The sequence below is a fragment of the Notamacropus eugenii genome, chromosome 4, assembly GCF_028372415.1.
Source record: "Notamacropus eugenii isolate mMacEug1 chromosome 4, mMacEug1.pri_v2, whole genome shotgun sequence".
Lineage (NCBI taxonomy): Eukaryota > Metazoa > Chordata > Mammalia > Diprotodontia > Macropodidae > Notamacropus > Notamacropus eugenii.
Genome location: NC_092875.1, coordinates 315,462,840 through 315,476,039, shown reverse-complemented (window position 1 = coordinate 315,476,039; position 13,200 = coordinate 315,462,840). Strand labels below are relative to the sequence as shown.

The window sequence follows — 13,200 nt, the reverse complement described above, 5'->3', positions numbered from 1 at the left end:
GGGAAGAGGTGGGGAGAAAATTTGGAACTTAAAATCTTGTGGAAGTAAATATTGAAAACAAATGAATACATAAACACACAAACAAAAAATAAATGAATAAATAAATAGGAATCAAAGAGAATAGGTCATTAGATTTTTCAAATAATCAACCTGATTTCAAGAGGAAACAGCTCTTATAGCAAAACTGGGATCCTTAATCAGGATAAAGTAGTTGCAACTTGAGGTGCCTCACAGCAAGTGTTGGAAAACCCCAAAAGGGAGCTGGAAACAGGTTTTTTTAAACTGGGTACTCAGGTAAGGGAACGGCCAATTTCCAGGTAGGAGGGGTTATGCAGAGGATTGACCAAGCTGCAGGTAGTAGAGGGTAGGCAGACAAATTGAAAAGATGGAATGGAGCTAGGTAGTGAAGAACTTTAAATACCAACCAGCTGTGTCCATGATGAGTCACAACAACACAAGACCAGGTGGAAGCAATGCCTGGAAAAGCTATCAAACCAGTGAAGTCTAATTTCCAAACAACACTACTGTGGAGTAGGCCAAGGGAGAGTGGAAGGGTAATGTTACTGAAGCCAGCGAAGATATCAGTGTTCCAAAGTAGTGGTAAATATGAGTTGTCCCTTTTTGGGTGTACCACGATCACATTTTTTGCTTTGTATGCCCATATTTCCCATAGGAAGAAAGGTATTACACTAGAGATACTCTGTTTGTTGAATTTGATAAAAAATTTAAATTTCACAAATCCTTAAAGTTTTGACTAAAGATATAAAACCACATAAAAATGAAGGAAAAAAAATGTGACTCTTATCCATATTTATTGTTAAGTAGATGAATCTTCCAGTTTAGTGTTCAAGGCTTTCAATTACTTAGCGAAAAAGAAATAAACAAATAACATCCTAATATTTCAACTTAACATCAAAAGAACCTAATGGGATAGCAGGGAAGGGAGAAGGGAATGATTAGGGTACATATTACTGGGGCTATATTCTCCAAAAGAAGCAAAGAGGGCTACATAACTTGAACTGAGTACCTAAACCAGGACTGGCATAGAAATAAGGATATATTCCTTAATGGATCCTGTTCTAGTGGTGTAATAGAAATAGCATTGGATTTAAAACCAGGACACTTGGGTTCAATTCCAGACTGCTTTGTGAAGACCGTCAAGTTCACTTAATCTTTGTGAGTCTTAATTTCCTCATTTTGGAAATGAGTATAATCATACAGCACTACATATCTCAAAAGACTATTTGTAGGGAAGGTATTTCTAAAACCCTAAGGCACTGTTTCAAAGGAAGTTGGTAGTCAGTATACAAAAGTGAGTTAGAAACCAAGTAAGTTTTAAAGCACTTTTAACTTTTTAATACAGCTCATGACAAAAGATTCCCAGTTGTTTTGGTGGTATCTCACCTCAAGGTGAACTTGAATTGAGGATCCTATTCTCTTTACATTGTTACAATTCAGGGATAGGCATCGAAGTGTAGAAAGTTTAAAGGAGATGGGTAATCAATACAGCAGGAAAGCATTACCAAGACACAGCATGAGAAGGCACAAGGAAGGAAAAGCAAGACTTTATCTAATTGCTATGTGTGGAAGCCATCTCCAGAGAGGAAATTGTTAGAAACCTCCAAATAGAAGTTTTGTTTCTTAGATTTCTGTTTAAGTGCTCAGAATGAACAGACCACTCTATCTATCTACCTACCTACCTATCTATCTATCTAGTTTGAACAGCTATCATTTTCATCATTGTTAATGATAATAAATATTTGAATGCCATTAAATAGAAAGAATAGATATTAAGCTAGATAAAACATAGCTATGTTATGTTATTTCCATTATGTTTATGAATAAGTAGCATTAATGAATGCATAGATAATTACTTGAAGTATGTTTAATTGCAGGTGAGATTTCCCTTTTTTCTTCTCCTTTTGTCCCAAAGGAGAAACGTGAAATTTACTTTTCTTATGCCCCATTGTCATTCTTTCAACTTTAGAGTCTCCTCTGATGAACATCATTCTTAATCTACATTTTTCATAATTATTGTTATTTTAAAATCTTAGTATGTGTTTCTTATGAAACTCTCATTAATGTGTTTTTAAATTATTGTAACAATTTTTCAAAAGGAAAAAAGAAAACCTCTATCAAGGATAGAGCTGCATTTAAAAAAAATTAAATTCTAGCCTTCCTTTTTTGTTTTTAGGCTAGGAAGCACTTCCTCCTCAAAATTTTCTATAATTCAGGAAAAGGCTTATTACATTTTTAAAATTTCCCAAAGAGAGCAGAGATATGTCATTATTTTTTTCTGAGTCACATATGCCAGGTACATTCTACATTTCACTAAAGGGGAAAATAATATCATAAAAAATATTTACAAAAAGGGGGAAAAAAAGAAATCATTGTGTTTCTTGGTTAACTTGAATTTATTACCTTATGAAGTTCAGGTTACCACATGCTAGAGACCATTCAGCTGCAGCCATTTCCTTGAAAATGGGTGAGTTATCAAAGAATGATACTGACGAGATGCTGACTAGGGATCACAGGGCTGTCATGTATGTGTACGTGAACTGTATGATAGCAAGAGGAAGAAAACACATAAATATCTATTTCTGCTTTCAAAACTGCTACATTTGGGAGTTATTTTTTGAATTAACTGGAGAAAAACAACTTCCCTGGAAATTAAAAATTTGAGTCTATATGCATTCCAACTGTCTCCAGTAGTTTTAGGAGTAATGCCTCTGTGACCCACTCTTTCTTTTTATTGTGCAGCCACAATTTGCAATTTTCTTCTGGAAAGGAGAAAAAGTCTCCAATGTTAAGCAGTAACACACACACATATGCGTGAGTGCACACACACACACACACACACACACACACACACGTTGCTTAGTTATTTTTCAATTGTGTCCAGCTCTTTGTGACCCCGTTTGGAGTTTTCTTGCAAAGATACTGAACTAGTTTGCCATTTCCTTCCCTAGTTCATTTTTACAGGGGAGATAACTGATGCTAACAGGATTAAGTGACTTGCTGAGGGTCACACATATAGTAAGTGTCTGAGATCTATTTTTAACTCACAAAGATACGACTTTCTCACTTCAGGCTTGTCATTCTATCCATTGTGCCATCTAAAGGTCCCGCTCCCTCTCCCTCTTCCCCTCCTGCCTCTCCCTCCCCACCCTGTATGTATGTGTGTATGTATGTATGTACGTATGTATGTATGCATAACCAGATAGCCAGTTTCTCAGTTTCCCCTTTGGGTCAAAAGGATAACAAAAAAAGGGGAAACCTCACCTACTTTCTAAACATACTTAAAATTAATATCCATTCATTTATACTAGTTCATTATAAATACACACAATGGAAACAAATCAATAAGCCTCCTTTTTATCTAGATTAATATTTATGCTTTCTACTAATGAATTTAAATAGTTATTATTTTCATTAGCAGTGATGGAATATGTAGTTCATATATATCTATATTTTGTATCTCGATCCTCTTCTCTGTCTCTCTCTGTCTCTGTCTTTGTCTCTGTGTCTCTCTCCCCACTCCCGCCCTCCCCAACCTTCCTCCCTCCTGTGCCAACATCATACCCTTTATGTTCGTTGGCTGTTACTCATTTGAGAGCTGTCTGCTTGGTCACCTCAATGGAAATTCTACACTGGTGATTTTCTTGGGACTGGAGGCAGATATGAGTTCACAGAGGTGATGCCAGTGTAGTTCAAGTTCTGCTACAGTTTTACTATTCTACAAAGTCTTGAAGCAAAGTTCTGAAAATGAGCTTTGTCTATATAAGAATCAGTCTTGAGAAAAAAAAGCTGAATCTCATACTTTTGTTGGAAGTTACATTATAAATTATTTTTGAGCCCTAGAGACTCATGAAAAATATCTTAGATGCAAAGAGATTAGAGGGAGTATGATATGTATCTGGTTTATTGAAATATTTTAATGTTTTTGAGGATCAGAAACTATGTCTTCATTTGTTTTAGTTGATTTAAAGTTTTTGCCCTGATTTTCACACGAGTCTGTCTGTCTATGAATTTAATCACCAATGATTTAGAAACTATCCAATGATTTGTAGGAATTCAAGATGAGTAACAGGTAGCTCTGGTGTCAACTAGACATACATATACATACATATATACATACATATCATATATATGCACATATATATGATATATATATATATTTATATATATATGAGAGAGAGGGAGAGATAGAGTAAGTTAATAAGATAATTGGGAAATCCATACTTCACTTTTTTCTTTGTAGACATAGCCTAAACATAAACCTATATGCAACGACTGCAATGGACCTGAGTCATCAAATCAATTTGTTAAAGACTTCTTATGCTGAGATATGCGTAAAAGGAGAATAACAGCATAAGTTCTCTGTGAAAAGTTTGTTAAAGATAGAATTATCAAAATTGAAACCCTTGTGCTAGCACCAACCTGATTGTATGTGGAGTCAAAGGACCTGGGTTCAAATTCCACCTCACGTACTACATGTATATCCTTGGACAAATCACTGAACTTTTCTGATAGATTTCTATATTGGTAAAATGAGATTAGATTGTTACCTATTTTCTTCTGTAACCATAATCCTTTAAATTATCAAAATTTAAAGCTAGAGCATCTAAATCATTACAGAAATCATCTAAACCCCAAACTTCAGAGAATCATAGATCTTCCAAGTAGAAAGATACCTCTTAAATGAATAAATGCAAGGGGCCATGCTAGGTAACTGGACAGGTCTCAATTCCTCTTCCCATTAGTTTTCTTGAGGGAATTGGACCCAATGACTTCTAATGTCACTTCCTAGGAAAAGGATCAGCAGTTTTAGGGATATAAGTTACATTAAAGGTAGTTCACAGAGAGAAATACACTGTTAGACTTGTTGTTCTTTAGGCATTTTCAGTTGTGTCCAATTCTTCATGACTCTTTTTGGGATTTTCTTTGCAAAGACACTGGAGTGGTTTGTCATTTCCTTCTGCAGCTTATTTTACAGAAGAGAAAATCAAGGCAAATGAGTGAAGGGACTTCCCCAGGGAAACACAGCTAGTAAGTGCCTGAGGCTGAATTTGAATTCAGGTCTTTCTGATTTTAGGCCTGACACTCTATTTGCTGTGCTATTTAGCTACTAGACTGGATTATACTAACTCCTCCTCATTGTCTGAATGAGGAAACTGAATCTCAGAGAGGACACTTCTTACTCAAGGTCATACAGATTGTGACAGAGTTAGAATTTACACCCATGTCCTCCTCTCTCTCCTAACACACAGTGTAGTGATTTTCCTATTATGCCACACTATTTTACCTCAAGTCTGTTTATGTAGACAGGATGTTTATATAGGTCCCTGTTAATAAAGATCCCTTTTCTCCCTCTAAAGCATTTCTTCTAATGATCTAATCAGCCACCATATACTTAATTATAATCTTTATTTAAATGATTCTTTGATCTATTTATCCAACTCCAATCTCTCAATTCACTGCTCTACTGATTACCATCTCCAGCTTCCTATTGGACATCTTGAACTGTATGTTCCATAAACATCCTAAACTCAACATATACAAAAATGAAATCTGTATCTGTTTCTCCAAAACCTCCCCTTATCCCAACTTTTCCTATTACTCTTAAGAGTATCACCACCAGCTTTGTAAGCCTTCAGACTTATCCTTGATTCCTTATTCTAACCCCTATAGTTGGTGACCAAGTCCTGTTGACTCTATTTTTAATTATATTTCTCATATAAGCACCTTTCTGTTATCTGACAGTGACACCCTAGAGTAGGCCCTTATCAATTCATTTCTCAAAATACAAAAGTCATTAGATAATAATAATAGCCAACATTTATTAACTATGTTCAGGCATTGTGCTAAGCACTTTATAATAGTTATTATTATGTCATTTGATACAACAACTCTGGGAGGTAGGTGATATTATTATCCTCATTTTACAAATACGGAAACTGAGGCATGCAAAGGTTAAGTTAGTTAGCATCAGAGGCTAGATTTGAACTCGAGTTGTCTTGACTCCAGGTAGGCCCAGCACTCAATCCACTAGCACCTAGCTAGGCATTATGAGCTCGTTGATAACTTTGGAAAGAATAGTTTCTGTTGAATGCCAATGGTTGAAGAATTTACACAGTGGGGTAAGGTAAAGGTCTACTTCATCATGAACTTTGGGAAATCCTCAACCTAACAAGAGAAAATAAAATATTGGAGAATCTAGGTACTATCTGGGCCAGTAATATTTAATCTAATTTAGTCTAAATTCAGGAATTTGAGGTGGAAAGATTGTAGCAGACAGCTGTAAATAAAATTCCAAGCCATTTGTTTTTGTGTGTATTTAGTACTGACATTTCTGAGAAGATATTGTCTACCCCTTCTGTTCTCCTTCCCACCCAACTCCTTTGGGACAAGGACTCTTTTGTTTTCATCTTTGTACCCATACAACCTAGAACAGTGCTTGGTGAATAATTGATTATCAATAAATACTATTAATCACCTACTGTGTGCCAAGTACTGTGCTAAATTCTGGAGGTACATAAGGTCTGTTGAATGATTGAATTAGTGAATGTCAAGGGAAATGGAAAGTAATTCTATGCTGCACAAGAACAAGTTTGGCATATGTAAATAAATGGAAAGTTCATGGTCTTGTGGAAAGCAAGATGTTCCCCTTGCATAATGGGCTTGGTGTCTGAGTTTTGAAAATAGTGAGAAAGAGAGGGAAGATCAAGTAAAGAATATCTGTGGAATATAAGATTATCTTGCACCAAGATTCAAAGGAATGAGCAGGTGCATGAGGTCTGAGAATATGAAGCCAAAGGAACTCATTGAAGGGAGATTGGTGGATGTGGTGAGGGAATGAATGTGGGGATCTGATCTATTTTTAGTATAGAGAATACTCAGAGAGGAAGCTGTCTCTATTAATTCAGATCAGCATTTCATCCATGATTCATAGTCTGAAAGAACTGTTTGAACACTGCCAAGATAATTAACTCACTCAAGGTCACACAGTCAGGTAGGATTTGAACTCAGGTTTTCCTAACTCCAAGACCAGTTGCCTATCTACCACACCACACATTCTCAGAAGGAGATTAAGAAGATAAAATATAAGAGAATGTTCAGGAGACTGAGGCTTTATTCAACTTTATTTGGATCCACAATAATTGTGTCTTTTTACTGTTATTTATGTGCCCCACCCTTGGCTCATACACTGCTTAGTTATGGTAGTGGCCTCCATCTGGCTCAGAAATCATGGTTGAAAATGTAGGTCCATATGGGAGCCATGCTGGCTCAGGAATTAGATAAATTTAAAGTCATGGTGCCTCAAGGCAGGGGTTCAGGGATTAAATAAGGCTTAGAAAATAGCAAAGCTGAAATCCTAGGCTCAAAGGCAAAGATTCTTGGCCTGATTCTGAGAAGGAGAAAGAATCCCCTTGAAGCTGATCAAAGTCAGTGAGGCATAAGGCCTCAGTCACTAACAACTACTGGATTTTCACAGAGTCTAGTTGTTCTGAATAGACAGTAAGCAAAGGGAAAGTAAGTGTCTCCCAAAGCACTTAGAATGAATTGCACTATCTTTCTAATTATCGATCCAGCTATCTATCACTATCTATGTATGTAAACATATGTATATGTGTATATCCACACACACATACACATAACTGAATATGTATGTAAATTTTTGTAAAATTGAGGTATACATGAAGTGCTTAGAGCACAACAAACTTGTATTTTAATTAGAAGTAGAAGATTTTGCTGGTGAAATTGTCATGGACTCCAGATAAGGAATATTCCAAAATATAGAGAAGCCCCTAGAATGACAAGAATCATTTGAGAAAAGTTTTATACTAAACATAACAATTTTAAAACCACACTTGGCCATTTTATCTAACTCTAAGGCAAATTTTAAGGTAAACTTGGGAAGAGAGAGAAAGAGGGAGGCAGGGAAGGTGAGAGAAAGTGAGTATGATTATTCAGAAACAGTACCCTAAATGTTATAGCTGTAAATTGCTGTGGTTGGGCTTTTTCAGTCTCGGTCCCTGCAATAACTGTTAGACCACTGAAAAAGAAAGAATGGTGGAGGCAAACTTCCCCACCTAAAGCTGAGCTGGGATGAAAAGGGGTAATGCAGTGCAGTATACATTGTGAAATGAGACCTTTTTCAGTTATCACCAAAAGACAGAAACAAATTCCTTTCTCACCCTGAAGACTGCATTCATCCCAGAAAAAGTGCAAACAGTCTTTATAAAAATAGGGAGATCACAGCATTTAACTTGTCTGCTGAGTATGATACAAAAAACCAGGGTGTTATGTTCTGCTACCATCGTTTTTATTAGAGTCAAAAAGGAAACTATTCAGGCCTTCGCCAGATCCCCTAAAAGAACTAAGGAAATGAAGACCTCATGCTCGACATCTATTTCCATAATTTTTCTGCTAAAAGTGTACATTAAGTTCTGAATACTTCCCTCTGGAATACTTTTTATAATCTTGATAAAATGATTTGAATGGTCCCACAGTGATGATGTGAGATTCACTATAAAACAGGTTAATATGGCTATAACAATATAGCTCAGCTTTCTCTAATAGTGTGAGTCTGACCAATATATTTTTATCTTAATTATTTAATTTCTTTAGACCTGACTTAACTCCTCCATGCCTTGGGAAGTGAATGCTGGTGCTGATAATCAATGCAAATGAAAGAAGAGAAAAGGAGAGGAGAAAAAACTCATCACTAACCTTGCCTTTTGTACTTAGGCTCTGATGATGTTTATCAGAGACTCAGGTCATGTCATAAGGTTTATTGAGATTTAGAACTAGGAAGGATGTTAGAGGCCAGAAAATCAAACCCATGAATTTACAAATGAGGAAACTGAAGATCAGTGAGATTATGGGACTTGCATTGGATTACACAGCTATTAAGTGTCTAAGGCAGTTTTTGAAACCAGGTCTTCCTGTTTTTGTGTATCAAACATCCTAACAATATTGCTTGTTCCATGATGTTTTCTTCCTTCCTACTTGAAGTATGTGGTATGCCACTACTGATTTGGAGAAAAAAAAAAAACCTGTTATCTACAAAATGTCATTAATCTGAGTGGCAAGTAGCATGCTCAGCTGATCATGCACCCCTCAAAGAAGGAATTCTGCCTTTGATACCTAAAAACAGAACTTGAGACTCTCAAAAAAGGACTTCTCCTTCAAAATAATGTGTATATAATTGGAAAGAAAAAGAGTTGATCTCAAAGATAAATCAGGATCTAACTGATACACCCAGTCATTTATTTATCCCTTTTGGAAGCATTTGAAAGTTGATCAATTTAGCGCCATCAAAATTTAATAGATTTCCTGATCCCTCTTCTAAAGGGCCTGTTTTCAAGAAGATGGTACATATCTCCTTTAGGAAGATGAATTCAGAAGGTAAGTGTGCTATCCCAAGAAGTGACAAATACAGCATGATATAATATGTAGAGGAGGTGAAGATTAGAAAGCCGAGGTTTGAAACTCTCTTATGATATTTACAAGTTGTGTGATCCTAAGCAATAACATCTTTCTGAGCCTCAGTTTTCATTAAAAAAAAGGCGAGGGACTGAAAAAATATCTATTTCCCTGGATTGTCATAAAAACTTAATATGTGTAAATCCCTTTGCAAAGTTTAAATCATTATATAAAAGTGAGTAATAATTATATTATTTATGTTCCTGTTCACTATTATTTTAAGAGCAAAGGACAAAGATTTGAATTCTACATTTTGCTTATTACCAAGGTTACTTTGAGATATACCTTAACCTCTCAGACTCAATTTCCTCATCTAGAAAGTGAGCGCTATGAGATTTAGAGTGGACCTGAACATTAAATCAGAGACCTGGGTTCAAAAGCTGTCTCTGTTATTTAATATTTGTATTAAATACACATATTTCCAGCTTCAATTAGATAGGGGCCTTCCAGCTCAATGAGATAGGGACCTTGTCTCATCTACTTTGTATCTTTCCCAGCATCTTTCAATTGTATTATATTCATAGGGGATATTTTATGAGATAATAAGGTTTTGAATTGCAATCAATATTTGAACTTCCCGTTTCAAAAAGGCTACTATGAAGACCATATCACAAAGTGCTTTGTTATCTGGATATGGTATAGAAATATGAACTGTGAATTAACTGTTCTGTAGAAATTCAAGGTCACACTCATTTATTTATTGATACATTCTAGCTATTCTAAGGAGGAAACAATAGCTTATATTTTTTAGAATAAATTTAGAATTTTTAAATTTAGAAGCTTCATACATTTCCCAGCATCTTCACTGACTTCACATCCTACTCTTTGACCTAGAAGATGTTCTGGAAGTTTTTCTTCTGTGTATATTGTTGATCAAACCACGTCTAACCCCTAGCAGTTCCCAAGGTCATTAATGGATGTACGAAACAAACGATCATGGCATAAACATCCTTCAATAGGGGAAACTTGTCTTGCCTACTTAATATCTCTTATCTAAATCTACTTGTCCAAAGATGCTGTTCTTTTAAATCAAACCCAGAAGGACCATTTCCCCCCTTTTCCATTCTACTCCTTAGTTGTTAGGTTTGTACCACTGGATGTGTTGTTAAATCATTGAACAGTCTTTGTAAAGTACTTTGAGAGATGTCTTAGAATGATAAAGCACTGTACAAGTGGAAGAGGTTGTTGATTTTGTTGCCTGCCGTCTGCCTCCTGCCTCTGCTCTGACATGATGGAATAGCTGGCTTGAAGCTGTCAGTTATCCATGCCAATCATCGTCCTTCATTTATCTGTGACTGCTTCCAGTCAGATCTGTGGATGGCAGTTACAATGGTACCCGTAAAAAAATCTCTCTGAGGTTTGACTTGTAATTGTCATTCATATTTCTTTGAGGACTCCACTGAACAAACCTGTAAAAAAGGAACTCTCAGAGCTATTGAAGATTTGTAACAAATGTTTGATTACTGCATAGTGTGAGACTATCATATAATTTCTGGTCTATTTCAGGCCCCTATTTTTTAGGTTGGACTTCCCTTACTGGATGAAATTTTAAGTTTACTGAAAAAATTCTTAAGCAATCTTTTCTATAGCAACATTTTCTGCATCTAACCAAGCATTTCTATGAGTGGCAAGAAGAGGGGGTGAGTAAGGTCTACTTATCATTTTAGACAGACCAAGTCTTACCTCTGTTCACTTTGTTCTTTTCTTCATAAAACTTCTAAAATAAATATATATTTGACTAATAAGTTGGACACTTAATCACATACTGCATCTCCTACTTAAATCTGTGGAGTCTCCATTGACTCCTCCAACACCGTCCAATAACCTTGTTATTGATATGTCTGATTAATTCTTCTTTCAAAGGTCTCTGCATTCTAATCTTTGTTTTCCTGCTCCCCATCATCCAGCCCTTCAGTGCCTCAGTTTTAGACTATTGAAATGATCCCCCAACTGCTATCCCTGCCTCCAGTGTGTCCTTTCTATGACCAATTCTAAATAATCAATCTTCCTCAAAGCAATACTGTATACATAGACTCTTGGGATCATTAATTTCAATATGGAAGGGAACCCAAGGCAATTAGATTTACTCCATAGTAATTACTCCACAGAAGTAGTAAGCAAGAACATACACTGGAACCCAGGTCAGACTCCAAATCCAGTCCCTTTTTAATCATATCTATCACTGCCCACTCCTACCCTCCACCTGAAATATGCCCCACCAGAAATTGCCTTAATTATGGCTTGAATATTGTCTTAATTAGCTTATATTCAAAGACCTTAATTCTCTGATTCTACCTACTTTTTTGTAAAACTTTATCTTCTACTTCTCTATATACATCTTCCACTCCACTGAAGTTGGCTTAGTCAACCTCAAATACAGCAGATATTTTAACTTCTCTTTGACACTGCTAAATTGTTCATAACATTTCCTGTACCATAAATATCCTCCTTCCTTGATTACATATGTGATTGTACTGCAAATATTTTCTCCTCTCTCTCCACTGATGATCTATTCCCCATTCCAATGCCTCCTTAAAATGAACGGTATTCCTAAAGGAGGATTTGGAGAAAATACTGTTTTCATCACCAAATAATCAAATTCTCTTCTCCCCCTAATTTAGTTATAACTTCTAATTAGTGGGCTATTTAATACTTTCAGCTGACTTAAATCATCCCATTGTATCAGTAAGCACCCCTACATACAAGGGGGTTGGGGCCTGTTGTCATAGGTTCTTAGATCTGCATTTATGAAAGGAGAAGCAACTTTTGAGGGGTCAATAATCGCTTTTCTTAGTTCAACCAAATGCTTCAAGATGCCTTTTTATCTTTTACATTTCCAAAGCTACCAAGTCTCCTATCTATTCAACAAACAGAGAAAATACAGAGAAATTAAAACCAAGAGACAGGCTCTACTGCTTGAATCAAAGCAATATTGCTATACCCTTTACATACCTCCCTGGATCAAGAGAGCTTTTACATCCGAGCAACCAGGGAGCTCTGAACATATGCCACTCAGAGTCCCCACCAGAGAATCACAAGACCCTTCTCCTAAGTGAACCAACCTCCCACTATATATTATGAAGACTCACCTCCTGATTGGCTCAGAGTCAATAGGCATGAAACTCACATGACTCAGCACAGCTGCAAACCATCAAGGTTCAAAGGAGACAGAACCCTCAGATGCTCACAATTTATCCTGAGCCTAGAAAACAACTTCAAACAAACAAATCCTACTTTGCTTGCTTTTACACCCATTCAGTTCAATGGTATGGTGTAGTACAATAGGAGAGATCTATGTTCAAATAGAATGTTGAACCTGGAGTCAGGAAGACCTGAGTTCTAATCCTGCCTCAGGGACCTAATAGCTATATCACCCTGTAAAAATTACTTAGTTATTCTCAGTATCAGTTTCCTCACATTTATTATGTAAAATGTAATGTATTATGTAATAAGTAATGAATATAAAACATATATAATAATAAGACTTACTCCCAGGGTTATCTGAATCAAGTGAGATAACATAGGTAAAGTTCTTTGCAAACATTAACATATGGAAATGATAACAAACATTATAATTGTGATTACTACTACTGCTAGTATATATAGCTTCCTGTATTTACTAGGTGTGTGTGTGTGCTTAGCCTCTCTGATACTCAATTTTCTCATGTATAAAATGGGGATAATAACAACATACACAGTACTTACCTCACA

At 36.0% G+C, this 13,200-nt stretch overlaps 1 long non-coding RNA gene across 1 annotated transcript; it reads right to left on the bottom strand.

Annotated features, from left to right (window-relative positions):
* Window positions 1-10,165: 10,165 nt before the first annotated feature.
* Window positions 10,166-12,539, bottom strand: LOC140498456 (uncharacterized). The gene is made up of 2 exons (XR_011965099.1): window positions 12,442-12,539; window positions 10,166-10,898 (listed from the first exon to the last, which is right to left on the bottom strand). It is a non-coding gene; the product is annotated as an uncharacterized lncRNA (long non-coding RNA).
* Between the last annotated feature and the right edge of the window lie 661 nt (window positions 12,540-13,200).